Genomic DNA, 15,144 nt, shown 5'->3' on the forward strand with positions numbered 1-15,144 from the left:
GCACGTTTGAAGTATATGATAATGCAAAATGTCAGACTGTGGCAATAAAGGCATATGTACAAAAGCCTCTAATGCCTATCTGTAAAAGGATACATCTCATTCCTCTTTTGGATTTCATTGTAAAACTCAGAGTTATGGCAGAGGGTGCATCGACTACAAAATGAATCTGACTCCTATTCTGCCATCAAATACCTCCTTACATTTGGGTTCTATCTGTGAGCCAGTTTGCAACCCACCTAGTGATATAGGGGTTGATGCCAAGCTTAGTGAGTTTTTCTGTGATACCTGAGTGGAGAATGGTATCAAAAGCCTTGTCCAGATCAAGGTAGGCTGTATGAACCACCTTGCCTTCATCCACAGCTCTGGTGACTGACTCAAGTCAACCAAGTTGAGCAGGCATGATCTACCCTTCACAAAACCAAATTGTGTGGGATCCAGAGTTTGGGGATTCACTATATCCTTGTTTATTAGGTCCATGATGATGTGTTTCATAGCTTTGCATATCAGACTTGTCAGGCTAATGGGGCGATAGTTCCCAGGGTCTGTATTCGCTCTTCCTTTGTGGAGAGGGATGACTGTAGCAGTGCGCCATTCGGCAGGACAAAGCCTGAGGTGAGGCTGTGATTGAACAGGGTTCACAGGTGAGGTGCCAGTTCACTCTGTAGTTCATGTTGAACACAATCAGGGATATTGTCAGGTCCCATAGAAGCTGTATTCTTGGCCTTGGACAGTCCTGTTTTAACCTGTGCAGCAGTAATACTGGGTGCCTGGCAATCTACTGGTATTGTGATTGGTCCTTTGGGGGGAAGAGAGAGGGGTAAGGTTGGCACTGAATCTGTCGGCCAGTATACTGGCAATATCTGTTGGCTCGTTATAGGAGGTACTATTGTACAGTAGCTCAGAGCAAATCTGGGTATTGCCATGGAGATTCTTTACATAACTATAGAAGGTCTTGTGGTTGTCATTACTATCTGCTGCAATTCTGTTTTCATACCTAGCTTTAGAGGATTTGATGAGGGATCTCAACTTTTTGTTGAGGCAGATAAGGGGAGTTTTTCCAGTCTTGGAACTACACCTTATTCCGTATCAGTTTCCTCCTTCTGTTGTAGAGTTTGTTTATGGCAGGGGACCACCAGATTAGCTTCTTCTTTTTGTGTCTTGGTTCTGTTGGGTATGGCAAGATCCATGCATTTGTGTACGTGTTTGTACAGTGCATTGGTGTATGATTCTGCAGTCATGCAACTGTTCTCCATTTGCATGGCTGCCGTGAAGTTGGCCACCTCTGTTTTTAGGATCCCAAAGTTAGCTTTGGAGAAGTTTTTTATTGGTGGTTACACTTTGCTGTGGGGGTGGGAGGAATGTGGATTTCCAAGGTGATTAGTTTGTGGTCAGATCTAACCAGAGGAGGAGCTAAGTATTGGGGTAGAGCAACGGTTGCTCATGTTTATTTATTTTATTTTATTTATTTTACATTTGTTAACCGGGCTAGTCTAGCTGGATATATGTCCATTTTCAGTAGAGGCCTGAGGAGAAAAGCTCCACTCATACTATATTTCAATGGGACAATTTACAGAGTACATAATTAAGTACAAAGTGAATTATCATTTAGTAACATTAAACAAAAAATAAATATACATGAAGTATCTAAGGAACATAGTATAAAAAAAAAATTGTTGTTCAGTAAAAAGCATTACAAAAATTGTTGTTCAGTATAAAGCATTATGAAAATTTAGGATTAGCAAGAAGGTTTCAAAAGAAATAAGAAGAAGAGAAATAAAACAGGAGATAAGAAGGGAATAAAAAGGAGGAAGAGGGAAAGAAGAAATAGTCTGGAGAGGAGAAGGGTAAGAATGTGTATAAGAGGACAGGGGAGAGAGAAAGGAGGAGTAGGTTAGAGCATGAGAGGATAGTAACAGGGCAATAAGAAGTAGGAATAAGTATATTTACTAAGTAAAGTGTAGAGTTCTAGTGGTGGAGGGGAAAGAAGAAATGAGTCAGGAGTCCAACAGGAACAGAGCCAGTGATTTTGGAAATACAGTTTGATTTTTGTTTGAACAGAGGTAAGGAGGAGGTTAGAGTGATATCAGTGGGTAGCTGATTCCATATCCTTCCTATAGTATTAGTGAAAAGAGAGTCACCAGCTAGGTTATGGGACTTTACTGATTTAGTCATGAGTTTGGAAGAAGATCAAGGGAGGTAAGATTATTGTAAGGGATTAAGAGTTGAGAAAGTATAGGGGTGTTATAAGGTTGATAGAGTATCTTGTGAGCAATGGTAAGTTGTGAGATCAAAAGACAGTTTTGTAGCTCAAGCCAGCCTAGGAGTTTTAGGTTGTGACAGTGGTGTGTTTTGAAAGGGTTGCTGGTGGCAAATCGGGCAATGCTATTATAACAAGTTGCAAGTTTATTTAGGTTGGCCTTCTTAAGGTTAGTGAAGATTGGTGAGGCGTGAAGAGAGTAGATATAAGATGGGAGTGGGCAATAGTAGCTCTGGTAGAAGGTGTGAGAAAAGGTTTGATACGGTATAATGATCCTATTTTTTTATTAACAGTTTTGATGGTGTTATTGATGTGTTGATCAAAAGTCAGATTGTTGTCGATGGTAATTCCTAGCAGTTTAGTTGTTGTGTCAGGAGAAATAACAGTAGTGTCATTAGACAAAATGTTGAAGTTTAATGGGGAGGCTCGAGTGGTAGGAGTGAAAAGGAGCAGTTTTGTTTTTTTAGCATTAAGGAGGAGGTATCGTCTAGTAAACCAAGTTTCTACAGTGTTAAAGGTAGTTTGAGTTAGAGACAGTAGTTCTGTGGGGGTGGATGCTGAGCAAATGATTGTTGAGTCGTCAGCATATTGGATGCAGATAGCTTGAGGGATGACTGTGTTGAGATCGTTTATGTATAGGGAGAAGAGAAGTGGACCTAGGATAGAGCCCTGTGGAACTCCAATTGAAACAGGTAATAGAGAAGAGATATGATTGTCCCAAAGGACGGCTTGATGTCTGTTGTTAAGATAGGAGGTAAACCATTTTAAAGCCAGGTTATCAAATGAGAGGGATTTAAGTATATTAATAAGGGAAGAGTGGTTCACCATGTCAAAAGCTTTGGAGAGGTCAATAAATAGAGCAGATGAGAAGATGTTGGAGTTTCGATAGTTGTTGATAGTATCTATGAAAGAAAGGAGGGCAGTGGAGGTGCTATGGTGGGGCCTAAAGCCATGTTGACAGTTGGCAATTATGTTGTGAGAAGAGAGATAATGTATGAGTTGCTGATGAATGCATTTCTCCATAATCTTAGCAAGAGGAGAGAGAAGAGCAATAGGTCTAAAGTTAGTAAAGTCAATAGAGTTTCCACCTTTGTGTAGTGGGATGATATGAGAGATTTTCCATATATCTGGTATGGTTCCTTCTTGGATAGTCCTATTAATGAGTAAAGATATAGGGTATGCAATCTGTTTAGCAGCCTTTTGAAGAAAGAGAGAGGGGAGTTTGTCAGCAGAGGGGGTGCAGGGTTTCAGTTTAAGAATAAGCTTATAGATGAAGGAGGTAGAGATAGGATGAAGAGTGAAGTTTTGGGATGAATCCATAAGATTATTTGGAGGGTAAAAGTTATTGGCGTTCAGTTGTCTAGCAAGAGATTGAATGGTTTCAATAAAAAAGGTGTTGAAGGCGTTAGCAGTATGGCTAGGGTTGTCTGGGTTTGCGTTTATAGGGGAGGGAGTTTTAGCTGAACCAGGAGAAAGGAGTTTGTTGATTGAGGACCAGAATTGTTTTGGCTTGTATAATTGGGTTGTTTGAAGATCACAGTAATAGTTCTTTTTGTCAGAGATTATTGCTTTTTTTGTGAGATTTCTAAGTTTGCAAAAATGATGAAAATCAGAGGTGGTTCTGTGGTGTCTCCATTTGGCCCAAATTTTATTTTTACTGTGAATTAGTTTCTTTGTTTCCTTAGAGAGCCATGGGGCTGTATTAGACTTCATTCTAATAGAGCATGTAGGGGCATGTTTATCCAAAATGGAAAGGAAGGTTGAGTTAAAGAATGATACTGCTTCATTAAGAGGAAGTGATTTTAAGAGTTTCCAGTTACATGTTTCGAGATCCTTTTGAAACAAATCACTGTTAAAGTTTTTGGTAGAGCGTATTATTCTAGTGTTAGGAAGGTTTAGATAGTCGGTCTTTACTCTGGAGATATAGGTTAGGCAGTGGTCACTGAGGTCATCGGGCATAGTTCCTACTTTGTAGGAGACATTAACTTTGTTTATAAGTATCCAGTCTAAGATACTCTGTTTCTTATTTGGTTTATTAAACCTAGTTGTGGTGGTAATGGATTGTGTAAAACTATATAGGTTTATATGACAGGAGGGATTGTTGCTACTAATAGTATTCCAGTCTATATTAAAGTCGCCCAGAATTATAGTTTCTTGGGGGAAGTTTGTGGAAGTCCAGCTGAGGAAGTTTTCTAAGATTGGTATGTTGTTGCCTGGAGGTATGTACATACAGATGATGTAAAGGGCTTTTTGAGCATTTAACTGAAGTTTAGTGATGATGGCTTCAACACTAGGATCTTGGGTTGGGCAGGCTGGGAGGGTGGAGATGCTAAGATGGTTCTTAAATAGAATAGCCACACCACCACCTTTACGCTTAGTGCGATCAAGCCTATGTATATTATAGCCTTGGGGTATAATTTCAGTGTCTTTGGTGGCTGGCTTTAGCCAGGTCTCTGAGAGGCACAGAATGTCAAAGTGGTGAATATCTAACAGGGCATGTAAATAGGGTACTTTGTTATTTATACTTGATATTTAGATGACCTATGAGAAGGGTATTATTGAGGTTAGGCTTAGATACTTGAGGAGGGATTTGATGGGCCTGGATTGGGGTGAATATCACCATCTTGTAGGGTTGGAGTATAAGGTCTGGGTGTGAGATTACTTTTAAGAGGGTTAGTTGTTTCATTTTTTATCAGAGGGAAAGGTGTAGGTAAGATGATAGTGCCTATGGAATTTGGGAAGGTGATAGCTAGGGGAGGATGTGGAATTTAAGAAGGAGGTAAGAGAGGTGTGGAAGATAGCTGTATGTTTATTTATAAGTTCTGGCTGGTAAATAAGTGGGTGTTCAAAGAAGGTAAGAAGGTAAGAAGAATAAAGAGAGGTACAGAATAATGATAAGAATATTACCATGGTGGGTGTGTATGGAGCCATTTGTAGGAGTGGTGAGGTAAGGGAAGTTATAAGTTAATTGAGCAAGAGAGGGAGAGAGAGGAGAAAGTTTTAGGTAAAGTACAGGGAGGAAGGAAGGAAAGAAGTAATGTGTGGATATGAAGGGGTAAGAAGAGAGAATACAAAGTGTAGGTATAGAGACTAAAGGTATATAAGCAGAAGGTCAGGTGTAGAAGAGGAGAGAAATTAGTTATAGGAGAGTAGGAAGGTTTTAGGAGTAGAGGAAGAAGAGGGGGTGGAAGAGTTTGTATGGATGGGAGGGGTTAAGTTTTTGGCGGGAAAGAACAGGAAGGGATGTTTGAGTAAGTGGGTGTGGTTAGGGAAGTATAAGGTTAGGACCCCTGGGGGTGGGTGGGAATTGGGGGTAGGGAGGGGAGCGGAGTGAGCCCGTAGGGCGAACGGAGCGGGATACACAGAAGAGAGAGAGGAAGGAAAAAGTAACAGAGAAAGTTAGCAAAGAGAAGGTTTGAGATAGAAAGGGAAGGGGGAGTGGGTCACAGAGCACTTCAGAGATGGAAAGGAAAAGGGGTGAGAAGGTGAGGGTAGGAAGAATATGGAAGGGAAATATCCAGTTCTGTAGGTCTTGGAGTGGACAGAGTGATACCTACTGGACACAGAAGTCAAGGTACAGAGAGGAGTCACAAGGTTCAGGGGTAGGAAAGAAAAAATGACAAACACTACTGGGAGGGAGAGTACAGGCTAAGTACAACACTAAGGACAGAGAGAGGAAGATTAAACAGAGTAAGGGGTATAGGGGGGGCTGCTGCTAGGAAACTAGGTGGGAGCAAACCAAAACAGCACAAGATAAAAATTAGGAAGAGACCATAAACAAATTAAGTAAACATACTCTCTTAGAGCTTTAGGTAGTGAGTTTGTAGAAGAGTGCAGGGTCCAGAGCTTTCAAGGGTTGTATGCAGAAAGTACCCTCATATAGTGGAGAGGAAGTTCAGCCCAGGCAAACAGACGCTGGGTTAGGCAGGAGAGTTAGCTAGAGCAGGAGAAAAAAAAGGGGGAGATAATAACAACAAGTAAGTAAAATACAATACTGACAAACTAAAGCTGTAACCAGACACACAGATACAGTAGACTAATCCACTGCTCTATGTCATACCACATTACAATACAAGAAAATATGCAATTAGGCAATGCTCATTACATAGAAAACACAGATTGAGGATTGTAACAGTTAAATCATGTGCATATCCACAATAAGAAAGTTGCAGCAGTTTGGGTAAAAACACCAGGTATAGTTAAATCTCTATACATATTCTAAACAGTTTCATGGAAGCACAAGGTATTTCCTCATAGGCAGGAACATTGATCCGTACTGTAGTAAGGAGAAGGTGCCGAGTATAGGGAGGCCAAGATGCAAGTATGGCCTAAGGCCAGTCTACACGTGTTAGGCCACTTCCTATACTAACACACAGTTCCCATAAAACAAGTGAGGCAGGGCCTAATACAGAGTAGATACACAATAGTAACCCAAACAGAGAGGAATTGCGATAATAATGTAACAAAAAGCTGGGGTCATAAGTTACCCATAAAAAATCATCCTCGGAGGGGTAAGGGTGGGGTCAGGAGGCACTGAATAGTCTAGCAAAGATCGCTAATGACTACTCATCAGCGTGTACTGTTGGACATAAAGTATAAGGCTGACACGCTAACTCTGCTTAGCCTTTACAGAGTAAAGGTTACGACCAGCTAGGTCGCATTGTGAATGAGAAAACAGTGCACAATTCTCAGCAAATAGAGCAGCTGAAATAACAGCACTTGTACTTCACAGTCAAAGGACAACAAATAGCTCAAAAAGCCCAAAAGAAGCAACTTAGTTCAGCAGTTAAATATGAACCAAATATTAATGATGCAAACAGCAGCCGCTTAATGGCGACAACAGAAGACATAGAAATCCACAGCCCAGAACACTTTAAGAAATAACTAAGAGCAGTAACTCAATCAGTAAGCAGCAAAATAACGCTACATGTTCTAATGTACATGAAGTATCAGGCTGACATGCTAACGCTGCTTAGCTGTAATTGATAAAACAGTACACAATCTCAGCAGTATACCTGCTGAATTAACAGCATTTGAAATCACAATCCAAAGGCAATATACAACTTAAAATGCTCAAGAGAAGCAACCTCGCTCAACAGTTAATATAAAGAATAAACTAAGGATACACATGGCAGTCGCTTAACCGGCGACAACAGATAAAAAAGCAATACACAGCACAAAATACTTTTAAAAAAAAGAACTATGTGCAGAAGGTGTTATTCACCGTTCACCAAGTCAAAAACAGAAGCCGCATACACAGTGCAATGTAAATGCGATCAACATGAAGGTGAATTTGGCGAGTAAACCCAACAACAAACAAACGCTAACATATTAGCGGCTAAGGGAAGGCAGCGAGGGCAAAATACCATTTAGTAAGTAAAACAAACAAACGCTAACATATTAGCGGATAAGGGAAGGCAGCGAGTGCAAAATACCATTTAGTAAGTAATATATGTTAACATAGAGTATTACAAGGGAGGATGCAATTAAAGACCAAATACATTCACTTGCGATACCTATTTAGCTAGGAGAGCTCAGCCACAGTCGCACAGCAGCAGCGAGGTAGGATACGGGTAAAGATGGCGTCCTGGGGATAGGGAGGGATTTTAAGACCTCGCAAAGGAAGTACCTGGGGGGGGGGAGTAAGGAATAGGTGAGAGCAAGGTAAGAAACGGAAGGGGAGTATACTAACGAATGGAGGAGAGGAGAAGACAGTCCCAAAGAGGCGAAGGTAGTCCCAATAGTTAGATATAGGGTATAACTACAGTAAGAAGGAGGGACCTAGGTAGGAAGATATACAAGAGCAGGAGATCGAGAGGAGGAAAGCAAAGTAGGAAAAGATAGAGCCAGATATTCGTGAAAGTGCCACAATAAAGAAAATGGCCACAAGCCTAGATGCAGCCAAGGCAGGGAGAGACACTGGGAAGGATGAGGTATATCAGAGAGGCAGAGCGCTACTCCAAGCACAGAAGAGAGAGAGGAAGGAAAAAGTAACAGAGAAAGTTAGCAAAGAGAAGGTTTGAGATAGAAAGGGAAGGGGGAGTGGGTCACAGAGCACTTCAGAGATGGAAAGGAAAAGGGGTGAGAAGGTGAGGGTAGGAAGAATATGGAAGGGAAATATCCAGTTCTGTAGGTCTTGGAGTGGACAGAGTGATACCTACTGGACCAGGTCGAGGCTGTTCTTACCTCTAGTTGGGGGTAAGAACGAGTTGGTCCAGGGCATTGGAATTCATGAATTCCAGGAAATGTTAGGCAAGTGTACTGGTATACGAGTAGTTTACCCAGTTAATGGAGGGGTAGTTGAAGTCACCTAGTAAAAGAGTGTTAGGTTGGACCCTAATATTCTCCAGGGTGCCTAGAAACATGGGGTGTGAGTCTTGGGACATGTTTGGAGACCTATAGCAGGCTACGATCTGAATCGCTGTCTAATGTTAGCTGCACTGAAGTATCTCTGATGCGTTATGTTGGGCTACCAGTCTGGAGGTATACGCATCCTTTATGAATATGGAAACACTACCACCTTTGGAGCTTCAGTCCAAGTTCTGGGCCCGAAAGGTGTGGAATGAGTTATATCCTGGTAGTGCAGGGGTGCTTTCTGCTGCCTTGAACCAGGTCTCTGTTACAGCACAAATGTCGATGTTCTCTATTTTAAGAAGTGCCTCGAGTGAGTGCATTTTGAGATTTAGACTTCTAGCATTGAGCAACATGACCCTCAGATTGCATTTGTTTGTAGCTGTTAGTGTGGTAATTTGGTCTGTGGAACACCACCTACAGAAGGCACTATAGGGGTGGCAAAAGCCTTGGCCAGTATCAGGAAGCCATGGGGTGACCGATGCAGGCCATCTCTGTCAAAGCATCAAGGTCTGTCAATCATGTCATCCCAGGCAGACAGATACCGGATCCCCTTAGAGTGACACCAGAAACTTAGCCAATTGTTGAAATCAATCATTTTCTGCTTGTACTGTGGTATCATTTTGGGTGATGGTAGGATGCTGCTCAGGGCGAGGGTCATACCCACCTGGGCTACATAATCCAAGAGCTCCTCCATGTCTCTTTTCATGTAGTCCAGGGAGGTAAGTCTCAGAACATTCACACCCACATGTGCAATGCCCAGGGTCATATTTGTGCCTGTTGTTGAGCGTCCTGAGTGTGTGCATTGTGTCAGAGCCTGGAACCTGACAGGCAGCTGTTACTTTCTCCCTATTCAGCCTAGTGAGTGGCACATCAGTGTGCCTCACTATTGAGTCAAGATGAGTAGTGTGTTGGGCATGGTATTTTGCCTTAGGGGCTTTGATGGAGTGGCACACTCTTTAGGAAAATTGTGTCTCGTAATTAGTGGTGTAGTAGTAGAGTGCATTTCTGCCTTGGAGGTCTCTACTGCTTGGTTAGATTTTTACTGAGAGCCGCTTCGAAGATAGGTGTGTAGTTTGTGTTTTCATGTGAAGGCAGTGCTGGTGTGTGTTCCACGTGGTGTGGTGCAAGTGTTGACCTTCTCTTGACCAGCTATTCCGGTCTTTGCTGGAGAGTGTGTGGCTTCCAGTTTGGATACATAAGTGCATCTCTCGCACGTCTGAGTGTTGGAAGGTAAGAGTAGAGGGTTGTCAGTGTACATGAGGCAGTTGCTACATTGCCTCAGGATGCCCAGGTTCACCAGGTTAATAGGCAAAAGCACAGGGAACTGACCTTTATACATTCTTGGAGGGGTGGGCATTGATAATAAGTACTAGATATGTTTCCTTGTAGAACATTTAGTGCTGGTAGCACTTGTGTGCTACAATAATTGTTTCAAGAAGTCTGGTAAAGTGCTAGACTAATAAGCTAGTATAAGTGCAGAAGAGGAGAGAACTAGTAGAGCTAAGGGAAAAATTGAAGAGCAGACTCTGACACTGCTCAGAAGCTTTTAAACAGTCCTGGATACAGCAAGTCTATATCTGGACTACACTAGTTGCAGGAAAGGTGGGAAAGAAGTGCAATGCTGGCTTTTGAATCAGGAAGTTGAGAGAGATGGAAAAACTGACCAAACAGCCAATAAATACAATGTCTGGGCCAGAAACCACTCCTTGTGTGGTAGATAGGTTACATGGTGCTTACCACTCCCACTGATAAGCTAGAAGGCTTCCCTCCAATACAGAAAGGCTTGGGGGCTCAGGAGCTTACCAAATCTGTAGACTAGACAGGTTACAGGAAAGGGGGGAAAACAAGGTTAGAATTTTTTTTTTTTAATTAAAGTGGAAAAAGAGAAAGCTGGAACAGAAGGTAATTCAAGGTTAAGAATCTAAGTGAGTTGGCCCTCACAAATGTTCTCTCTCTATTAGGTAGAATGAACTAATGACACTAGACTGGGAGGAGTGTCCCAGACCAAACACACAGTATGGGCGGGCAACTGCAAAGCCACCAAGTAAAGGAACAAGACAACAACAGGGAGGAGGGGTGGGTATTACAGCTACTAGCTGTAAACACTAAATGAAAATTTTAAACAGAAAGGAGCAAGGAGACTCTAGAGAATGCTTTTAACTGCAAACACGTCAGTTATAGGATACCTGTCAAACACCGAAACCTCAAAAAAATCAAAAATGCACAGAAAAGCACGGATAGAGCACTCACAAACAGAAAATACAACTCTCATTATGAAAAAGCTGTTTACAGTTAAGTAATTCAGTAAATATGCAATTAGAGTAATGAAACGGTATCTAGCAATGAAAAATAGAATTAAAACAGTACATAAATGCAGTGAAACAGTAAAAAAAAGCTTTATAACAGTGCAACATGTAGTAGATTAACTGTATAGCACAATTATAAGTGTTACAGAAGTTCAATTAAATGAAATAAGTGCAAGAAATAACTTATCCTGCTCTTGGAATATTAAGGAATTTCTGCTTAGTCTCAGTAATGAATCACCATCCACAGCCTGTTGTAGACACAGGGTTTATATACCAGAAAGGATGGAAGAATCAAGATCATCAAATTACTACTCAGTCCTACTAGCCCCTGCTATTACCCAATCACTCGTGCTACAGAAGGTCAGGAAAACCTGTTACTCTCAATAATAAAGAAGACAACAGACTATCAGCAGAAAATGGCTGCCAGAAACACAGGAAACTCAACAAACAAAACTACCAGGCCTGGACAACAGTAGGCCTCTATCAAGATTATGCCACCTGAGGAGAACACAGAAACTTCACGATAAATGCATAGAAAGAGCCCTCACAAAGAAAAAATACAAGTCTCAGTATAAAAAAAAGCAGTTTACAGTTTAGTAATTAAATAAAAATGCAATTAGTAATGCACACTATTACAGCTACTAGCTGTAGTCACTAAATGAACATGAGCAAGCAGACTTTAGAGAATGCTTTTAACTGCAAACAAATCAGTTATATGATACCTGACTAGAACACAGAAACCTCAAAAAATCAAAAATGCACAGAAAAGCATGGGATAGAGCATTCACATACAGAAAATACAGCTCAGTATGAAAAAGCAGTTTACATTTAAGTAATTCAGTAAACATGCAATTAGAGTAATGAAACAGTATCTAGCAATGAAAAATACAGTTAAAACAGTACATAAATGCAGTGAAAGATATTTAAGAAAATTTGTATAATGCAGAAAAATCTGGAAATTAATGAAAGAGCACAAATGGAAATCTTTATGGAAGACTTCATTATGTCATTGTTAGAGGTAGATGAGACTCAACAGGTAACAGTTGAGAAGGAAAACAGTGTTGTATAATCAATCTGCAGGAAAGTCTGTAGGAACAGATGGTATTCCTGTGGGAGTTTAGAAGTCAGGAGGGAAGAAAGTGATAAAGATATAGAGGTTTTGTTTAGCAGTATTTTAAAAGCAGGGGAAGCCCGAACATCTTGGAAGAAAGCCGTGGTTGTTCTAATACCTAAAGAAAGTAAAGAACCTTCAAACTCCCCTTCATATAGACCCATTTCAATTTTAAACCATGATTGTACAATGTTAATCTGTACTAACTAAAAGAATGGCAAAGGTGTGCTTTAATGGACTGTTTGAGACTTTACTTTTAAATGGGAGTGCATTATTTATTTGACATTTGTTGACTGAGATAGTCCGACTGGACAAATGCCCTTTTTCAGCAGAGGCCCAGGGGGAAAAGCTCTACATTATAACAATACAAGAAAATTAACTTGATAACGTAATGTAAATTAGAAAAGATTGGCAACATAGCCATAATTAGAGAAGAAAAAAAAAAGAACTATACATAGTGAGGATAACCGGTAACTACAGAGAAAAAGAAACAGCAATAGTCATGTTGGGGCTATTTGAAGATAAATTTGAATAAAGGGAGGGAGATTAAATATGGAAAAAGTAGTTATGAAGCAGGGACAGAGTTCAGTAGGGATAGCCACAGAGACCTAATCAGGTGCTGTTTAGATGTTATTTAGGAGTTTTCTTGAACTCCTGGCCATTGGTAATATTTCTGAGGGGCATGAAAAGCTTGTTCCATTGGGTGGCCAGAGAATAGCTATAAAGATTCTGTCCAGTTCATTTTTTAGGTTTGTGAATCTGTAATGGACATTGGTCAGAGCCGGGGATACAGTGGGATATTAGTGTAGACTTACTAGGCCAGGAGGAAGGTTTGGTTAGGATACAGTGGATGATGAGAAGTTAAGTAAATAAGAGTTGGTTAGGAAGCTGTAGCCAGCTGAGCATCCTCAGAGTGTCGTAGTTGTGAGATTTCAAAGGCAGATTAGCAGCAAATCTGGCTACTTTGTTGTAGGTGATTTCTAATTCGGAGAGAAGTAAAGACTGCAGGTTAGTTAGAATTTGAGAGCCATAGAAGAGGTTGGGGAGCAGGTAGGTATGTGTGAGTGAGATTCTAGAGTCAGGGGTAAGGAACCTTTTGTTTCTATATAGTAGGCTGAGCTTTTGGTGAGTTTTCTTAAAACAGTGACATCCATGCAGCAAATTAGAGCTGGTCATCTATGGTGACACCATGGAGCTTTTTGTGTGTTTCAGGGGTGATGGTAGTGTTAAGTGAATGATTTGAGGTGGTAGAGGGATTTAGGGAGGAAGAGGAGAAGTTTTGTCTTTTTAGGGTTGAGTATGAGATGGTTGTTTTAAGTCAGTATTCAGTGAGGTTGAAGGATTTCTGTGTGAGAGTGATCAGGTCAGTAGGGTTGTCAGTGATGGAGATGATAGTGGGGGTCATCTCCATACTGTATGAGGGAGGACTGGGAACAAGATTGGTGTAGGGTGCTGATAAAGAGAAAGGTACCTAACATTGAGCCCTGAGGGACACCCATTTTGATGGGGAGAGAGGGCAGACAGCCATTTGACAGATCATCTGTGAGGTAGCTGTTAAACCAAGAGAGTTTCTGTAGATAGGTTGAGTTAGGACAGTTTGGAGAGGATGATGGGGTGGGAGACAGTGTCAAAGGCTTTAGAGAAGTCTAAAAAGAGGCAGGACAAAAGTTTATTGCTATCTCTGGCAAGGGAGATGGAGTTAGTAAAGGAGATGAAAGCAGTAGTGGTACTATGGTGGTGGTGGAAGACATGCTGGGTAGGGGTGATTAGGTTTTTTTGAGTGAGATAGGTGAAGAATTGTCTGTGCACACAGTGGTCAGGCATTTTGGGGAGGGGACAGAGTATGACTATAGGATGAAAATTGGACTGTTCTATGGAATTCCCTACTTTGTGGATTGGTATGTGAATTTTTTTTCCAGATAGTAGGGACAGTAATGCCCTTATGGAGGGATTTATGAGACTGGAGACTTGAGTATGCTATAGATTTGGCAGCAGTCTTTAGGAAGAGTGGTGGCAATTTATCAGTTGATGGAGAGCATGCTTTTAGTTTAAGGAGAAGTTTTTTAATGTAGCTGGTAGGAACTGGTCTCAGTGAGAAGGGAGAGTTGTGCAGGTGAGGGGCTGGTAGGTGTGAGAGATTAGGTGGGTTGCAAGTGTACATAAGTGAACTGATATGAATCAATGAAATATGAATTGAAGAGTGTTACAGTTTCTAGGGGTGTGTTAGAGAAGGGGTTGGTTGTAGAGGGATTGCCTGGGTGGAGAATCTGGTTAATAATAATCCAAAACTTTTTGGGAGTTCTGGGTGTAGTAGTTTGGGGTGTTTGGTAGAAGTTCTTTTTGTCATTGATAATTTGTTTTTCAGTCTGATTCCGGAATTCCCTATATTTTTGGAAGTTGTTGGGAGATTTGGTTTTGGTCCAGAGTTTCCATGCATTACCTCTTTTGTGTATTACAGACCTAATAGAGTTAGTGAGCCAAGGAGAGTGCAAAGGGTTTTTTTTTCCTGTCTGTTTAAAAGTTGTTAAAAGCAGTTGAAAAAATAATATTTCTGTCTGGCAAAGTTGTGTTGATTTTACTTTGGGGGCTAGCAAAATGTTTTTAAGTGTGTTTTACTGTGCTTTTATTGGAGAAGAAGTGACTTTTTACAACTTTAACTTTTTATTGGCTTGTGCTGCTTATTTTCCCTAGGAAAGATGCACCATTGTGGCTTTGACCATGGAACAAACTACTGGTCCCATGGTCAAGTCCTCCCAGCCACAATAAGAAAAAGTTAAGCAGATAGATTTTGCCATCGCAGTAGGCTAGCAACTGCCATAGCTGTGGGCAACTCTGCTGTAGACAAAGCTGGTTCTTCAGGCCACTCTTCTTTAGGCCTGAATCCCTCTGGTGTAACACCTACAGCCACTATGGACCTGGAGTTAGTCACATCATCTATGGATATTGGGGGTTCTTTCAGTGGCAAGGGGGGAGCCTCTCTTGTTGGTCTTGAGAGGGAGAACAGGGAAGTCTTCTCTGTTTAGTCAGAATGTGCCCATGCCTAAGGAAGCAACTGCTGCCATTAACAACCCTGTTGGCCCCATTTTCCTGTAAAAAAGAAATGGAAAACTAAACAT

Source organism: Protopterus annectens, chromosome 5.part0 (genome assembly GCF_019279795.1).
Source record: "Protopterus annectens isolate FY-2018-M chromosome 5.part0, PAN1.0, whole genome shotgun sequence".
Taxonomy (NCBI): Eukaryota; Metazoa; Chordata; order Ceratodontiformes; family Protopteridae; genus Protopterus; species Protopterus annectens.